Source organism: Emydura macquarii, unplaced genomic scaffold (assembly GCF_026122565.2).
Source record: "Emydura macquarii macquarii isolate MOO-44397 ecotype Brisbane River unplaced genomic scaffold, CSIRO-AGI_Emac_v2 contig_2699, whole genome shotgun sequence".
Classification (NCBI taxonomy): Eukaryota; Metazoa; Chordata; order Testudines; family Chelidae; genus Emydura; species Emydura macquarii.
In genome coordinates this window covers 442,951-461,077 of record NW_027132836.1, presented here as the reverse complement: position 1 = coordinate 461,077, position 18,127 = coordinate 442,951, and the positions used below count along the sequence as shown (strand labels likewise).

Sequence of the window (18,127 nt, the reverse complement as noted above, 5' to 3'; positions counted from 1 at the left end):
TTGGACCGATGGGTCTCAGTGAAATCCTGCATTTTGTTACCCCGGAATGCCTGCATCCTGCTTCAAGGTGGTGTTCTGTTATAAGCAATACAACCTGTCAAGCTTTCTTGCTTATCCAATGCTTGGAGATGTTTTATGGCATTTTAAACCTTAGGAATGTATACATTATGTCAGGCTGTAATATTTTCTTCCCCCTCAGGCTTCTGTCTTCTCTCTCGAGGTTTATCTACGTCACTAGAATCCCTAAGTGAAGCTGTGGGCTGGTCATAGACAGCCAATAGGCAGCAGTGATGTGCAGGCAATATATTAGCAAGTACCACTTGGTAAACAAATTTAATATGTTCACTTGATGGGAACGTTTAGGCTTTGTTCTGGACAAAGACACAGAGCATATGGGGCACAGTGTATTAAATATGTATTATCTAAACTGACAGTGGTGGGGTGAATACCCTGTAAGAGGGGTCGGGTCTAGTAACTTTTTTGGGGACTATCTGACAATGATGCATTCCCAAGGCAAAGCCTTTCTCTTCAGAGCAATGATGGGCACAGCTGACTCAGCAGTATCAAGAGTGAATAGGGGGTGACTCCATCTGCATCATCCCAAATCGCCCTTCGGTTTGGGCCAGGAACTTTTTAACAAGATGCTCCTGTGAGCTGCCTCTCCCGTAGGTCACCAGTACACAGACTGGATGGCAGAAGGGTCTGGCGTGAGGGCCTTTCACAGCTAGAGAATCAGCTCAAATCTAGCCCAGTGCTGAAGTGAGCAAAAGTGATTGCCTGCTGGTGGCTGTTGAGTGATTGATGTGAGGTGAGTGAATGAGCTCAAGTCTGGTTCTCAGTGGACAGAAACTGTCACCATCACTAATGACGACACTAATGGGGAGTAGCAGCAGATAAATGCGAGGCACAGAGGACTGAAGAGGCAGAGCAGACTGCACAGCTCTAGATGTGATCCCTTCCAGATCAGGGTGATGCAAAGTCTTTGACACAGCACTGGGGGAACTTGCACTGCTGCTGTCAATGTTGCAGCTGAATAGTTGACTTTAATCTCTGGGGCACTCAGTCTGAACAGCCTTCAACTGGAACTCAGTTCACATGAAAAATATATACATATTTTTTTCATAGTGTCTATTTGATATGATTCCTTTTGGGTTTTAAGTCACACATCAGCTAGACTTTGTGCAACACAGTACAATGTATTCACTCTGAGCTGCACCAGACTACATGCTAGAAGCTGGAGATGGGAAGACAGACAACGTAGTGGGAAGCATCACTCATCAGATGCAGGATCGTTTCCCTGCAGAATATTTTCTAGTGCCCTGCCCAGTCCAGTTCTAAATGTCAGACATAAATAAACTATCGCACATACATGATTTGCAAGAATGCATTTGCTCATTAAATCCTAAGTCAGTCATCACCAAGTAATGGTTCTGGTTTGTCTTTTTTTCATTCCCATCCCATCATTAATTTGTGTTACCTATGGACTGTGGCAATCCTAGCAAGAGCAAATTTAGACAATGTAGTTTCTCCATTTGATTGTGCCTACTTGCGCAGAGACTGCAACAGAAGGTCTTGAGTTAACTGACAAAATACCCAGAAAGAAACTATTGAATGGGTAACCGAATAAACCCTAACCGGGAGTGAAAGGGTCCTAACACAGGGCAATGGTGTCTTTCGCGCCCATCAGTGATAGTGTTCAATATATTCTCCACTTTGTTTTCTGCATTGCACCCTAAATGAGCAGTCCATGTCTAGTCAGCAACGTGTTTGAGTCCATGCTCAACTCCAGGCAAGTGCTGAAAGTTAAACATGTACCTAAGTACTTTGCGGAACATTGTTAGTATGATGATTTATATTGGTATTGTGGTAGCATCTAGGAGCCCCAGTTATAGACCTGGACCCCATTCTGCTAGGTGCTGTACAAACACAAAACAAAGACAATATCTGCCCCCAAGAAAATGGATTTAAGCACCTTGGGTCTGATCCTGCTTCTGCTCAACTAAAGGGAGCTGTCCCATTGAGTTCAGCGGGAGCAAGCCTTTTTTTAAATGTTTTGCTGAACTTGGGCTCTTGTGCCTAATAAGGCAGGATTACATAGTGCCACCGCAGGTAAAAGCTTCTTTTTGTCTCAACTTGTTTTTCCTTTTTGACTTTTCTGAGCCAAGATGAACCAGCGAATCATAGATTGCCCATTTCTGCCCTCACCTACATGGGTACAGAATTGTACATGTGTCAGTGAGGGCAGAATTCAGCCCAGTTACATGAGTACATTATCATACCTGGCTCTCATGTAGTGCTTTTCACATGTAGGTCTCCAAACACGTCACAAAGGAGTTAGTTGTACCCATTTTATAGATGGGGAAACTGAGGCACAGAGCAGTGTGACTTGTCCAAGATCACTAAGCATACTAGTGGCAAAACCAGAAATAGAACCCAGGTCTCCTGAGTCCCAGTCACATGATTCATCCACTGGGCCAGAATGCCTCTGAGACAACGTTATAATACACGCTTTTCTTGAGCTACAACTTAATCATGCATTGATAAATACTACTCAGCCTTGTTCCCCAGCTGGGTAAATATTAGGTAGGGTGGAACTAGATTCCAGTCAGCTACTTAGCAAATGGCATAGATGTAAACACAATATAACTTCCTTCTTATAAAAATATTTGCTTACCTCTCTGGTCACTTTTGGTATTAAAAGCACATTTAAAGAGGACTTGTTCAAAAATCAGTAGTACTTTTTTTTTTTTTTTTTTTTCGTGTACAGCCAATGAAGGAGATGCATGTTGGATAGATACGTAACCATTATAGTGCCACAGAAGCAGCATTATAGTGAAGGCAGATTTGTCTTGGCTAAGGGACATAAATAACTGAGCAGCAAGACCAAGGGAAGTGGCAATAGATGTGATTGCAATATACAGGGTTATTACAGTCTCACCCTAACAGGAACTGGGCTCTCTACGTTTTACAGAGAGAGAGAGTTCCTATTCAAGTGAGATTGTAATAACCGTATAGATTGCAATCACATCTCTTGCCACTTCCCTTGGTCTTGCTGCTCAGTTATTTATGCCCTTTTAGCCAAGTCAAATCTGCACTCCATCCTTTCCTTGCTGGGAACTGCAGATTAATTTAAATTAAGCTTTGTGTGTAGTGTTTCTTTAACCACCTAACGTAAATTTGAGTACAATTTAACGTGTTGCCATTTTCATGCTTTAGAGGAGGAAAAAAAGCCTCAGCTTTCAGGGCAAGTTGTTGTAAAAACATTACTGAATGCTTTTTTTTAACATGTATTTTTTATGAAAGAACCAGTTTTTTTGGTAGTCTTTAAGTTCCTGGGGCAGGTAAGGAGTCACTGTTGCTTTAACAAGGGCTTCTTTGCCCTGGCTGAAGACTGAAATCTAAATTTAGGAAACAGAATGTTGTTGCAGATCTCCTCATTAAGAGCCCTACTGTTTCAGCACAGCCCAGATCCAGCAGGCCTGGATAATATGAAACAGAAGTCACTTATATGGAAGAAGGCAACAGGAAAGGGAAATGATTTACCTGTGACTTGGGTTCTCGGAAGGTGGCGTCCTTTGTAGGTACCTTGGGCCTCATGCTTTCATGGGTGAGACGCCAGAGCTGTTGAGATGGTGGTTTTTGGAAGCCTTCCACTGGGAAAGTTGGTGCATGTTCCTCTGTCATTGAGCTGGGCAACTACCTGAAAAACAACTTAAGCAATGTCCACGCAGACTCATTTTTGCAGCATTCACTCTTTTTGTGTTTGCTCTCAGCTGTGTTCTGCGCAGCAAGTAGGAAGAAGGGGAGACAATGCAGTGAAGGGGCCTAGACTGGGAATCAGAAGATGTGGATTGTATACCTGGCTCTGCCACTGTCCTGCTGTGTGAGCAAGTCACTTCTCTCTGTGCCTCTGATTTCCCCTCCCACCTGTTGCATGCCTTGTCTTTTAGACTGTCAGCCCTTGGGTGGATGGGGGAGTGGGTGCAGCTCACCACACAGACTGTGATTCCTGATCTCAGTGGTGGTCTCTAGATCCTAGAGTAATGAAAATAACAATAATAGGGACTGACCAGAGACAAAATGCTTGGTCGTCTTAGTAGGATGGAGGCCACCTTGACTAAAACCATAAGAAGACACACAATGTGGGTAACACCGTGGACAAAATGATTTAATTTGGGGACTGGTGGTTCTAATGGGAGTGTCGCTACCTAACCTCTTACCCTTGGGCCTCTGGAGCTCCGGGAGGCTGGTCTCTGTGTAGCGAGTAGACTCTGACAGGGGAGGAAAATGCCTCTTGGTTGCAACCTCACCTACACAATCAAGGAACAGCAATGTCGAAGGGAAAACTCCTCCATCCGGTCCACCTGGGGTGTTAGGATGCTGCTGCTGAGGCCCTTGCGGGTGAGTTGAAGGGGCAATCTGCAGGACTCTGGCAGAAGCTCGGAGAACGACGAAGGAATGAAAAATAAAATGAGTTTAGATGGGGACAGGGAGGGGGGAAGAAGTGAAGAAAAGATGCATAACTTTGACCTCAGTCTTGTTTCATGGATTTCAGATCAGGCCTAGTGTAGTAACATGATAGCTGTCTGGTGTGTGTGTCCTGTAGCCCAAAGAAATGCCATAAGGCTCAAGAATTCTACAGAATAAAACAAAATCCCAGAGCAGAACTGTGCAAGTGGTGTTTGTATCCACTTTTATGCAAAGGGCCTGATCCCAAGTCGATTGAAGTCAGCGGAAGGATTCCCATTGATCACTGTGGGCTTTACATCAGGGTTGAAATAGAGATGCCAAAAACGATGTGCCCAATTCTCTCATTTACACTGCTATAAATCCTGGGCTTCAATGGAGTTAACTGGCTTAGGGAAAGGAGAATCAGGTCGTGTGACTCTCCTAAAAGCGTGAGGATTCTCAATGGAGTTTGTCTCTCTTCTGTTATTTGTTCGCTGTGACTATAAGGCATCACCTCTGATCACCAAACACGCACGGTCTACTCAGGACTATTGCACCAGCCAGAGTGACCGCTGTTGAAGGCACTGCATCAAGCATTGTGTAATCAAGTTCCCTGAGCTGCTTCAATCCTGCAAATCCACGAACCTTGGAGGTGGCCCCAGGAGTGGCGGCAGATAGGGTCAGAGCGTGCGCCCCTTTTGGCGTCACTGGAGAGTTTGAGAGCACAGTGTGCTGGGCTATTGATGTCCATCCCGGTGGCATGGCTGAAGAGCATGCAACGCTGCTTTTGAATAGAATGAAGGAAGATCTGCAAGATCGTGACATTTTGCACAAAGTCAAACCACTTTGTGCTCAGGATTTGGCACTGGCCGTGCACGTGGAATTCCTCTAGCTGCTCCGTGTCCGCTTGTAAGAAGGTCCAGGTTTCTGACCTGTACAGCAATACAGGTAGTACACAGCTGTGAGAGATGCTGACCTTTGTCTCAGGGCAGAGACGTTTTTGCATTCGTAAGCAAGACACGGATTTCATGCACGAGGCAGCGAGACCTATTCATTGAAGAATGGCTGGTTTGCTGCGACCATTTGAACCCTGCTTGCAGCCTCGTTAGATGAACCTGTCAATTCCTTCATGGTACTTGAGCCCACCTGCACCAGCAGTTCTAGTGGCTCAACTCCAAGGTTTTGAACCTTAGTCTTCTGCCGTGAGATGTTCAATCCCATAGTGAGGACACAGTTTTGGAGACCTTGGAGGGTGAGGAAATTCTCTGACTTCTCCACATACATAAAGTAAAAGCAGCAAGACGCCTGCTACAGCTCTGGGAGCTAGCTAGGTCGCGTAGATGGGTGTTTGGCTGGCTCTGTAATCTGCTATTATGTGTTCTGGTTCTTTCCCAAAGATGGCAGACAACTAATCAATGCCTGTATTAAGATGTTAAGGATCATAAACTTATATTGAGCCTATGGGAATAGTGCAGTAGGAAAACAGGTGTAATTACAGAACCCTTCTGAAGGCTGGCTTAGGAAAACAGAATTATATGACGTGGCCCCTGCTGCTTTTTCCTTGAACAGGATTTCCCCAGAGGCTAAAGATAGCTATGCTGTACTGGACAAATGAAGACATGAAGACTGCAATATTGTCAATGCCCTGAGATTTCTCCCCTGGAGATCACAAGTAGGGCTTGCACAGAGACCTTTTAGCGCCAAAGCGCACACGTCTGCCACTTCAGCTAATAGAGTTATTGCATCAGTGGGTAGCAGTAGTAGGCTGTTATATAGTAGATGTAACAGTCACTAGATGGGGACATGCTTCAAACAGTGCTCCCATTAGAAAATAATCTCATTACAGTTTGCTGTGGATTTCAGAAGTATATAGTTACATATGACTGACTGTTTACTATCACAGAGAAGTAATGGATGATTTTTGTTTTCATATACAGCCCAATTCAGTAGGCCTAGAGAACATTTTCTACCCTCTCCCTCCAGAAAAAAAGTGTGGGGAGAGAAAAGGAACTGATATTGTCACTGAGAGCTTGGGCTTTTTATCTCTGTCCCCCTCTCCTTAATATTTTTCCATGCTTAAAGAGTTAAAACAGGACGAGAACTATTGTTCCCCTGGGATCATTTCCAGAAGTAGTTCTGGGGATCTTCTTATTGCTACATATGTGACATGTACAGATCGCAATCACTGAGCTGTATCGTGCATCATGCTGTCTTTTAGACACTGGTAACTTCTTTGCATTCACCACACGGTCCCCACTTCATGTTGTGATGCCTTTTGAGTGATGAGTCTGAGCTGAACACTGTCGTCCTAAGGGGGGCACCAGAACATTATCCCTAATGCACCAAATGGCAATAAGAGAATTGCCAAATTATTCAGAGAAATTAGATTGTTTTCCCCCAGGCTTTTACACTGTAGCATGTTATTGCAACATCCATTACATAAAGCAACTAGTGACTGTTACCACCAGTTACTGTCCCCGTGATCTCTCCTGCACATAAGATTTCTGTGCCACACATGCTATATGAACTCCAGCTCCGGGCAAATAAAACTTTGTTCCTTTTTAAACAAATACATTTGCAGTAATTAGTTTGGACTCTAGAATGAATTACTCTTCGTTTGCAGTCATCCAAATCGGTCGGTCTCTTCCCTATAAAAGATGAAGGACGATGTTGTTAAGTCTTAATCTCAGATATCTCTGGTCACCTTTTTCTCCCCCTACCTGAGGACATTGTACAGAACAAGGTAAATCTTTCTAGCCTGGAAATAATCCTGTCAAAATCAAAATAAGCGCTACAGTGAGTAAGAGCTATTGTCAAGAAACCCTGGTCTGGGTTTCTAGGGCTTGATCCTGAAGGTGCTGCAACGGGGCTACTCCTGCTTAAAATGAAGCAAGGGTTTAACAGCTCTGCTGGACGGGGCAGGGCGCTTGGTGCTTGGCAGCCTGCAGGAGCAAGTCCTTCAGGACTGTTTGAGTGTTCCAATCACCTGGGCTGCACTTCTCATGTGATTTGCGGTTATGTTCCGTGTAGGACGGTAAGCGCTGGCTATTCTTATTTTTAAGTGAATTCAGTTCCTAGGGAAAGTACTGGATTGAGACCCCTGGGAATTGTGGTCCCTGATTTATTAGATCAAGTACAATGAAGGTAGAAACAGTGCAAGCTTTTCCCCAGGCCAACATGCCTTGACCTGGATGATGGAGTTACACCACTGACAGATTTGGTCCAGTAACCGGAAGAGTGGAGTTGGAGGCTAATGTGCAGTAAAAGTCTTTTCCCTCCCCCTCCCCCCCCGGTGCTAACAGGTGAAATTCAAGCCGGTGTACAGGAGCAAGCAAAAAGCCTATGCACGTCTTCAATCCCAATTAATGCCATAGTGCTTTAGGAGGGCTTAACTAGGTCCTAGGCCTTATGGGCTTAAGTTGCACTTCGACGATGGATTTTACCCATGCTAAATCAGAGTATGGAATACAAATCAGCATTGCCAACCCCACTCATTGAAAATCATCTTCAGACCCCCAAATAGTCATGGGACTGGCTTAAAAATCATTAGATAAAAATAAAACTCAAATTTTGAGTTCTTGTTTGCTTTCCAGTTTCTGAGACTTTCAGGTTTGCTTACATCACATGTGCAAGCTTTCCTCTGCAACCCCAGCAGTTCAGAATGTACTGCGTTTTAAAAACAAAGGCTAATGTTCTCAGGAATTCGGATGGCTCCAGGAGTCGGGGCTTTAGGAAAAACCCCAAATAACATGAGACTTTCACTTAGATCGAGAGAATTGGCAACACAGAAAAACAGACTGCTGCAGCAAAACTTTAGATTCCATTCCAGTATAGCATGGTAACAGGACATTGGTCCTTGGGTACATGCACATGTCCCAGTGCCTGGGCCAGAGCGGAGAGGTGGATGTGGTCCCAACTTTAGTACCAAGTGGGCTCTTTTGCATATGTTGAGAGATGATCCACCGATCATTTAGGTGCCGGATTGTGCCACACAGTCTCTATGGTGGGCTCGTGGTTCAACTGCTCTGTCAGAGGAATTATCTGACCAAAGGGAGATGCACCATACTTTTGTTGGTCCTTAATCTAACACACCCAAGAAGCTCACGGCTCCGCCTCTGAAGTCCCACATGGAGGTTGCGAGTCTGTAGGGATGTTTGTCACCCTGTGTAGGAAAGCAGAATTATTATCTGTATTCCTAAAGACCAGCTATACCTTTTAGCAAGGAGAAGGCTATTTTTGCCTGGATTTAAAGTGAGATGAAAGTTAATCCTCGTGATTTCAGGAAGATCACTGAGATTTAGCATTTTACCATCATGCTTTATTTTTAGCGTTTAGCTTTTTATTTTTAGCTGCTCCTTGTATAAATTTGGCACCTACCCAAAGTCTCCTTCCCCTTCAGCTCCTCTTCCCCTTAGCAGGCTGCATAAAGAAATGGTGGATGCGTGCTTGGCCTCTAGTAACTGTATGCTGTCCACATTTGAAGGACAGAAGGACAGACTATAGGGCTCTATGTTGCACTGGCTGAAAGCTGGACAAAATGCATTCTGCACTGGCAGATGGGCAGGTACTAGGGCTTTCCCATCTGTAATGTCTGGGTGGTTCTCTCCATTAGCACTGGGAGGTTCCAATCATGACCTGCGCCCCATTGTGATATGTATTATATAAATACACAGTAAGAGCCTGTCCCTCTCCCAAAGAACTTACAATTTAAACTGACAAAAGATGGGAGAAAGGAAGTAGTATTATCCCTTTGTGATAGGTGGGGAACTGAGGCACAGAGAAATTAAGTAACTGACTTAAAGTCAAGTGGGGAGTCTATGGCAGAACTGGGGATTTGCCCCAGGCCAGTGCTGTAACCCTGATACCATCCACCCTCTCTAGCCTCAAATATCTATGTGCGGTATCTGGGTAACTCCAAAAGGTGATTCAGTTCAGCATTAGTTTTCAGTCACCTTTAAGAGCATCCTCTTTCAATCGCTGCGGAATGCAAAGAAGGCATGTAGACCAAATTCTGCTCTCTCTTACCCAGTTTGAAGCCAGAGTAATTCTCCTGAATTCAGTTATCTTGCATTTACGCTGGCATAATGGAGATCAGAGACTGGCCCACTGTTCCTTTATGGTGCTTTACTGCGTAAGCCTTGTGTTTACGTAAGTTGCATCTTTAAAAGAAATAATTTTGCTGTATCACGTCTCTGCTTCCCTTATTTGCATTTAATTAGAGAGAAAAGGTTTCTATAAACACACTGGGTCTAATTCTTTCCCGCTTGCTGATTTTGCTCTACTGAAATTAATGAGTTGAACTGATGTAAGGAGAATTTAGACCCAAGAGAGGCATAGCTTTGTTGGCCAAACAGATCTATACCACGTAGCTGAAATAGACAGTAACGTACTATGAGAAATTAGCACATGGTCCTTGGAGCTACCCCTTAAAAGGTTCACACTGGTATCATGGAAAGTCAAGTTCATATCCAGCATGTGGGTCAGCTGTAGAGAACACACAAATAGGTGAAATTAATGGAATAAACTGAGAATTGTCTATGAACCAAATGGGGGGGAAAAAAGTCAAATGTGCTGATGGTTCAACATTATTTATGAATTTCTTCATTGGATGTTCACACCCAGCAGATCAGTGCAGATAGTCAGAGTACACAAGTAAGTCTGTGGCAGAGATAGCGATAGAACCAGGCTTCCCGTGCGTTAGCCGCTACATACAATTCCTTTCATTATGTTGTGGTTGGGGGAGAATAGCATTAAGGAGCCCAGAGATGAAGTTGAAAAATATCATCTTATTCAAACTACACAAGCAGGATAAAGTTAATTCCAGGTCTCAGTGAGTTCCCTTTTTTCATTGCATTTCAGCAGCAGGATATTGAGTGACACCACAACCAATGAAACACAAGACAGAAGCATTGCGTCACGGGCTGATCATACCTCTAGGGGCAAGACAGTATTCACTGGAAACTCAGGACCCCAGCAATGTTTGTCCCAAACAGCCCCGTTAGTAAGTATCACTCTTGCTGCTGACTGGCCCCATCTTGCTGTCTGCGTTCTATCATTATACTTCCTTACAGATGTTCCATTTTGTTATTGAAAACGAAGTACTCCCTTAGCACGGTCATGTTTGTGCTACCCACAAGATCACTTTTGTACTTGTCTTTACATGGTGGTAGTGGTGGTAACAGATCCAGTGGCCACTTCCGTATCCCTTCACCAGCCCATACAGCCATGGGAAAGCCACCATGAAGCAGAGCTCTGATGTGCAGGAGGGATTGATTCTCCCCTGCACGGTGTGGCTTCTCTACTCCCTGAACAGTGGAACTGCAGTTAGGGCCTTTCCCACCTCCAGTCGTGGGTAAAGAAGCCAGCACAGGGTCCATAGGAAATAGAGGGCAAAACTAAGTTAACACAAGGAAACACATGATGAAGCCCAACCACAAAATGCCAGAGGAAGGCCATTGGTTTCCATGAAACTAGATGCTTGAGGTTGGATTTTCATTTACACTAAGGCCCCTTTTACACTGTTCTGGGTCTTATGTCCTCTTAAGGCCTCTTTGCACAGCCAGAGCATCCTCAAGGGGCTTTGATAGGAATGAGAACCAGGGCCTTGTTCCTAAACTCAGTTTTTGTTTCAGGGTGTAAGGTAGGGAGTGCAGATAACCCCTTGCCCCTTTATCTTTACTCTTCAAACACTCCATTCATCCTGGCGCAGAGGAAACATGACCTTGTCCATCTTGCATGTACTTAGAAGAACATGGATTATGTGAGCTCTGCAAACAGATGGTGATGATCAGCGGGAGAGTCCTGTGCCAGGAATGAATTTTGCACACAAAGAGGGCATTAGAGGTGTAATAATAACTCCCAAGTACGTTTTCTATTAAATTGCTTTATATGGAAACTCTATATGCCACTGGTGCAGAAATTAATAGGTGCTAAGGCATACCCTGTTGACTTGTTAATTGAAACCTTGCTTATTTTACAGGTAATATATAGGAGTTAAATCAAATTTAAAGTCTAAAGATTTATGACTGGAACTATTTTAATGCTGAATTAGCCCCTGTTGAATGTATCTTCCTAAAATAATAGCGTCTGGTTCCAAGAAACCCCATTTTTAGCCTATGCTGATTGCCTCTCAGATGAAAGGAATAGCCTGGCAATAGCGTAAAACACACCAGGCCAGTTCTCCCCTGGTGTAACACCACAATGTTAAGTGAGGATCTTGGCCAAGTATTTTACATCCTGTGGCTGAGCAGCCCTAAAGCTGGTGTGTCTGGCCGCAGGAGGATCCGCCTGGGTTAAAGGGGTCTCACACTGGTTCTGTGTGATTCTGACAAGGGACTTTAATAAGATTCTTGAGCACTGGTAGCTTAGTAAATTAAACTGGTAAATACAGTGACCGTTGCAAAAAATATGAATACAGAAAGGAAAATCCAGTCAAGACAAGTCTCCCAGAGACCAGAAAATGATCCTAGCTTTGGAAGATTAAAAGAACGGGTAATAAAATATGAATTTCACATTCCGAAAGAAGAGAGAAGGTTTAGCCTGTTCACCTTTTTAATTACAACACATGTGCAGTCACATAAATAGCAATGTGCTTGTGAGACTTAGTTACATTCTGTCCATGACAGGACCTCATCCAAAGCTCATTGAAGTTGATAGAAAGACTCCCTGTTGATTTTAACAGGCTTTGTATCAGTCCCACAGGTAGCATCAGCCCATGCTGTAAGTTTAAATACCTTATGCAGCAGGAGATTTTACACAGAAGGAGGTTAAAGAGTACTCCTCTGAATTCTATTCCCAAATCTGTCACTGACTGTTGGGTGACTTTGGACAAATCACTATATCTGTCCCTCAGTTTCTCCACCTGTAAAATGGGGAGGATGCTGCTCGCCCACCTTCTGTAAAGAACTCAGGCCCAGATGTTTAAAGGTATTTAGGTATTGCTGTGGAACACCTAATGGATTTGGGTTTTAGGCTCCTAAGTGCCTAAATCACTCTTGAAAATGAGATTTAGGTTCTTAAGCAATGCTGAGCAAAGCAATGCCTCAATACTTTTAAAAATCTGGGCCCCAGAGACTTGCAGGGGAAAATCACTACTTAGTGCTAAGTACTGTAAGAAGCGGAGGAGGGATTTTGGATGTTACAGAGGTTCCTTTTCTAAAATCTGGGACAAAATCTATAACTCCCCCATCTTGGCACAAATTGTAGAGCAGGCTGATTCAGAGAGCATCATTTGCACTCATTGCATGTGCTCATCAGAGAACATCCTCTGGTCCCTTTGCACGTAGTGGGGCAGAGTCACTTGCATCTTGTAGTGTCATCTCTATCAGTTCAAAGCGGGGACCCAGTGCTACCAGATGGGTATGGTCATAGACTCATAGACTTCTTTGCTCTCCCTTTGCACTGAGGTAAATGGTGCACAAGGCAATGATGAAGGAAGCCTAGGTCGTAGGAAGCTGAGAGCACCCAATGGATCAGCTCCACTGAGCACAGCATCGCAGGATTCACAGTCAAACATGCAGCAGCAACAATGCAGTTGTCTGTTGCAGCAGTAAATAGGTTCAGGTATTTTAATTTCTGAACACAGTAGTTTCTCGAAGGAGTCTCCTCTCCTGATCAAGGTGACTCTGGGTCCTTTAAAAGAAAAGAGGCACCTGATTTCTTTTCTGATATGGATGAAGCAAGGGACGCTGCGCAGAGTGGCTAAAGCATCAAGAAATGTTTACATGAGCCAGTACCTGTAAATCAGTCCCTCCGTCTTTTAATATATTTAAACAGTCGATACTGCATCTCGGTCAGTCTTTCTGATAGAGAGGGAGAATTTCAAGTTAGACGCATGCAATTCCTGTCTGTCTTGCGATGTCTTGCCTTAAAGCACCTGGCAGTGGAGCAGTGATGTTTCTAGGGGAGCAGGAAGGGCTGTGTATACACACAGGCAACAAGATTTGTTTGTTATATTTTCTTGTTTGTAAAGATGCCTCAGATCAGCAGTGGGTCTTGGCAGCAATGCGCTGACATCTCATCTCATCCGCCTTTGGTATAATGGCTGTTACTGCTCCATAAACTGGGAACAAACAAGAAAGGTTAATATTTAATTAGATATTTTATTCTCACTCTGCTCTTTCCTTTGGCTGACAGAAACCTTGCAAGGTGTTTGTTCTAAAAGCAGATGACAGGAAACCGATGATTTATACATAGTTATTTTTACAAGAGAAATGCAGGTTTATAGAGTCACGAAATGCACACAGCTGCTTTTGTCTATACACAACAGTGTCAGCAGGTAAAGTCTCTGTAAGGCTTCGTTGTGACTCTAACAGCTTGCCTGTAAATGCAAATACTTTCCCTGCAGCATAAGATTCTAAACAAAGGAATTAAGCTTACATATGAGAACTGAATGTTGCCTGGCATAATAGATCAGACAAGTAAAAAAGAATATTAAAATGAAGATGCAAATGATCAATTGGCTTGGAGCACAGGCACGGAGATCTTAATTAAATCACTTAGACTAGCTCCAGTAATGAGCTCTGCATAGGTATTTATAGTTTCCAAATTCCATTTAATTAATTCATTGCTTCTTTTAAAAAAAAAAAAAAAAAAAAAAAAGCCCAAAAACATGGCCTAGTCAGTATCACTCGCAGCTCACATTCTGTTCTGAATTATATTGATTCCATGGGGTTGCACAGATGCAAATGAAGGCAGAATTTAGCCCTCGGTGTGTGTTGTTCTGCAGTATCAATCCAAAGAGCAGTGCTTAAAAGAACATTCATCAGGGCCTAAATTAAACAGGAGTGCATTGATATACTGGATTGATTTCAATCTTAAATTTAAGAATAGGGAAGTGACCAATCCAAATGCCATATATTGCCTATTAGCATTTGTTGAATGCAGAGATTATTGGGGGGGTGGAGGGTAGACTTTGCAAAATGTTGTTGGATTTATTTTAGTTGTGCTCTAAAATCAGTTTTGTGCTAAAACAATACTGCATAGTATCCCTTTGGCAACTATTAGTTGTCCAAATAGAGGTCTGTTTTAGAGAAATACACTCCTAGCTTTAGCAGAGTTTGAATAGTTTCAGTCAACCGAATGGGCCCATAAAGTGGAATCCACAGAAGAGTGGGTGCATTTGCACCTGCCTTTACCATGTTTGCTCACACACCTACTCCATGTATAAATGCGTATCCTGATGCCCAAAATCCTCTTCCAGCAAAGCACTTAAGCATGTGTTGAACTTGAAATGTATGAGTAGTCCCATTGACTTCTCAACCTTCAGTCGCTCTCTGATACAAAACGGGACTAGATCTGATAAGAGACATTTTTCTATCTCTAATATCTGAGTCTATGATTTTAAGTACATAGTTCACTTTTTCAACCCCCTACATACACATTTGAATACTTGAACACTAGTCCTATTCATACCCAATGAAAATATTTCTGTAGTTCAGATATTTGCTGCACCGTGGCTTACAGTTTGACTGTCACATCACACATCTATGCTACAAAGAGAAGGATGATGGAATAAGCCCAAGTTAAGCAAAGCACTTAAGCATGTGCTTAAACTCCAGTAATGTCAATGGGGACTTAAAGTTAACCACATGCTTAAGTTCTTGCCAAATCAGAGCCACAGGGGTTAAATTCCATCTAGTATTTTATTTTTTTCTCCCAAAATAAGAGTGACTCCTTTGATGTGTCATTTTTATTTTCAATGTGTGTACATTAAATATAAATCTTTCCTTTGTATTATTGAGAGGGCAAAGTGGGAAGAGATACAATGGGATAAGAGGAAGGGATGCTTTCAGGGTAATAGCAACTAGGGATGAAAGACTGTAGCCATCGCACTCTGCCACCTGTTTTTTCTCTTCCCTTTTTTAGTTTTTTGACCTGGGGTAGGCAATCAAGGGAGGAAAGGTTGCTCTTTGTACCAGGGGCTGAAGAAAATAAAGCCATTTAGGTTGGCAAGACCAATACATTTCCTCCTTCCCCCCCCCCCCCCCCCCGACACACACTTTAAATCCCATAAATTATTAGCGCTTTGCAGGATCCATGTCTGTTCCCTCCCAGCTGTGCAGTCAACTTGTAACTCATCTCCACTGCTACTACCAATAAATACTAATCCTCTGCACTTCACCAATGCCTTATGTGTAAGGATCCCGAGGTGCCCTCCGAACAAAGGCTCATGGCACCCCCGTGCGGTAGATAAGCATGATCCCCATTTCACCGAAAGAGGAATTAAAATAGAAATTGAATGTCTTGCTCAAGTTTCCACAGCAAGTCAGTGGCAGAGCTAGAACTCAGGCAGCATCATCTGCTGCACTAACTGCAAGACCACACACCCTTCTTCTGGTGTGAATTCCTGCCCACATCCCTTACCACTTTACCAAGTTCTCATACAGCTCATGCAAACACACCAGATGCAGAACTTGCTGTAACTCTAGACACTAAAGTGGGGAAATGTCTCCTTCTATAGTGAGTCATGTGGCCTGATCCCGTCTTCTCATGGAAGGACCAGCAAGGTTACCTCTGCTCTAGGAGGCAGGCTCTGTGGGGAAATCAGAACATGTGATTCACAAACCACGATACCGATTGTCTTCTCTGAGATGTCCTTTGTCTCATGACCATTGCATAACACAGGAACAGTGCTGTCGTCAGGATTCGAGAGGAGTGGATGCATGTCGATCTTTAAACCCAAACAAGTCTAGTTGGGCGGATGATGGCGCAATATGATTGGCGCAAGGAGCATCCCCCACTTGCAGACAGCAAAAGGTGAGACAAACCATTTCCCAGCATGAAAATGTCTCTGCCATGCCAGTGTAAAAGAGTGTGGTGGGGCTTATCAACGAACCTCTGTAGTCTGAAGGGAACAGGGCAACAGTTGAATTGACAGCGAATCATTGATTGGCACTGTGGATGCAACTCATTTAACCTCTTGGGGATGTGGTTCACTCGCTGTTTGGAATCCACATATGTTCTATTGATATCGATCAGAATTCATTTTCCAGCCTTTCCCATGTTAAATTCTTAGCCAAATCGTAAGATGTGCCCTGAGCCAGCCCTTCTTGCACAGATAGCTCACAATGCAGTCTTTGCAGCGAATTTTTTAACATGAAAGCAGGCGCATGTTGCTAAACACAACGTGGGTGAAACACATTGAATGCTCAAAGCAAAATCTAAGGAACAAGAGGAGAAGAGGGCAACAGGTTCTGGAGCAATGGGAATGACAGTCATGGTAGGTTACATAGGAAGAGGGTACAGAGTTTTTTCTGTACTGAAGGGAGAGAAGGCATAATGAATTCCACCTTGAAGCTACTTTGGGGAGATGAGGGGTGTTGATGGGATTAAGCAAAGGCATGACTCTGATTTACACAGAAGTACTGGTAATAATATTTTGCTCTTTAATAGAAACTTCCAATCCAGGGTCTGAAAACGCCTTACAAACAGTAAGGAATGAAACCCTGTAACCCAAACTCTGGTGAAATAGCAAAGAACTAGCAACATTTTGCAGAGATCTCCAATTTGGCTTAGCTCTGTTTTGTATTGTTCCCAAATTCCTTTGATTACTGGCATTCTGGATCTGGTTCTAGCGTGAAATCTGTACATTTTTGAACTTGTGGTTTTTAATGTATATGGTTGTTGTTGTTGGAGTTGCCTTCACATACATATAAGCAAGCACAATAACCACCACTCGATAAATCTCTCTGTTGCTCTGTGCAGATGTTTGCTTCCTGGTAAATGTGTCTCTCTCCCCTTCATAATGTCTGGTTGTGACCTGCCTCTGGGCCCTAACCCAATGATGTTATCTTGTTGGATACTAATTTTTCCAGCTAAAGGGGCTGCCAGAGCAGGGAACAGTCTTTGGAAATAAATAGGAGTCAGATGCTGAGAAAATGTAGAACGTGCAACCTTTTCTGTGTCAGTTATTTCTTCTATTCTGTATAAAAACAGAAAAACGCAAGGGGGCCAAAACAGGAGATGAGCTGGACTGAGGTGTGTGGGGGTGGAATGGCAGGACTGCTGAGTTAAAGGAATTGGATAATCCTGAAAAAGCAGTGATGCAATGGACGTTGCTGGATCTTTTAACCAATTCTGTATGTGACTAATGAAAGAGAAAGAACTTGAGTCTCAAAATCAGGCAAAGCCTTTTGTACTGGGAATCTGTGAGTTAAGTGTATCGAGAAGGAGGCTTCATGATGTGTTTGTGAGTAACCTACAACACCTTAATAAAACCAGTTCACTTTAGTGCATTGTCTGGTTGGATTGGTAGTGAGTTACACAGCCTTTCACTTCTGGATCACCAATTGGATCTACGCCAAGTTACTAATAACTACAAATTGTTACCGTTTGAAGGCTGTTTGATAGCCTATCTGACATGAGCTTCTGGTTTAAGATAGCGAAATCCCTGGTGAACATGTCATCTAGACTATCACTACAACTGCCACCTTTGTTGGCAGTCTCAACAGACATGCAGACTGGATTCCCCTTTCTTCCCTGTGGGTGGTCCTGAGGCACGTTGATAGGATGGTGTATTGGGAAGTTTGAACTGCTCCTATTCATGTTATACTCTGTGTAGAGGTCCCCAGTCATCAGGTCTGTCAGTCCATTCTCTCTCACCAGCATGGATTTCACTTTAAACAAAGGGATGGGAACAATAACAATAGTCAATTCTTATTTTGTATTTACCTTTTAA

General features: G+C 43.4%; 1 protein-coding gene across 3 annotated transcripts in view; it reads left to right on the top strand.

Annotated features, from left to right (window-relative positions):
- Window positions 1-16,091: 16,091 nt before the first annotated feature.
- DHX40 (DEAH-box helicase 40) overlaps window positions 16,092-18,127 on the top strand; it is a 47,710-nt gene continuing 45,674 nt past the window's right edge. For all 3 annotated transcript variants that reach the window (XR_010923200.1, XR_010923199.1, XM_067565759.1), the window contains exon 1: window positions 16,092-16,206. The gene's annotated coding sequence lies outside the window, so the exon portion shown is untranslated. The remainder of the gene's footprint in view (window positions 16,207-18,127) is intronic.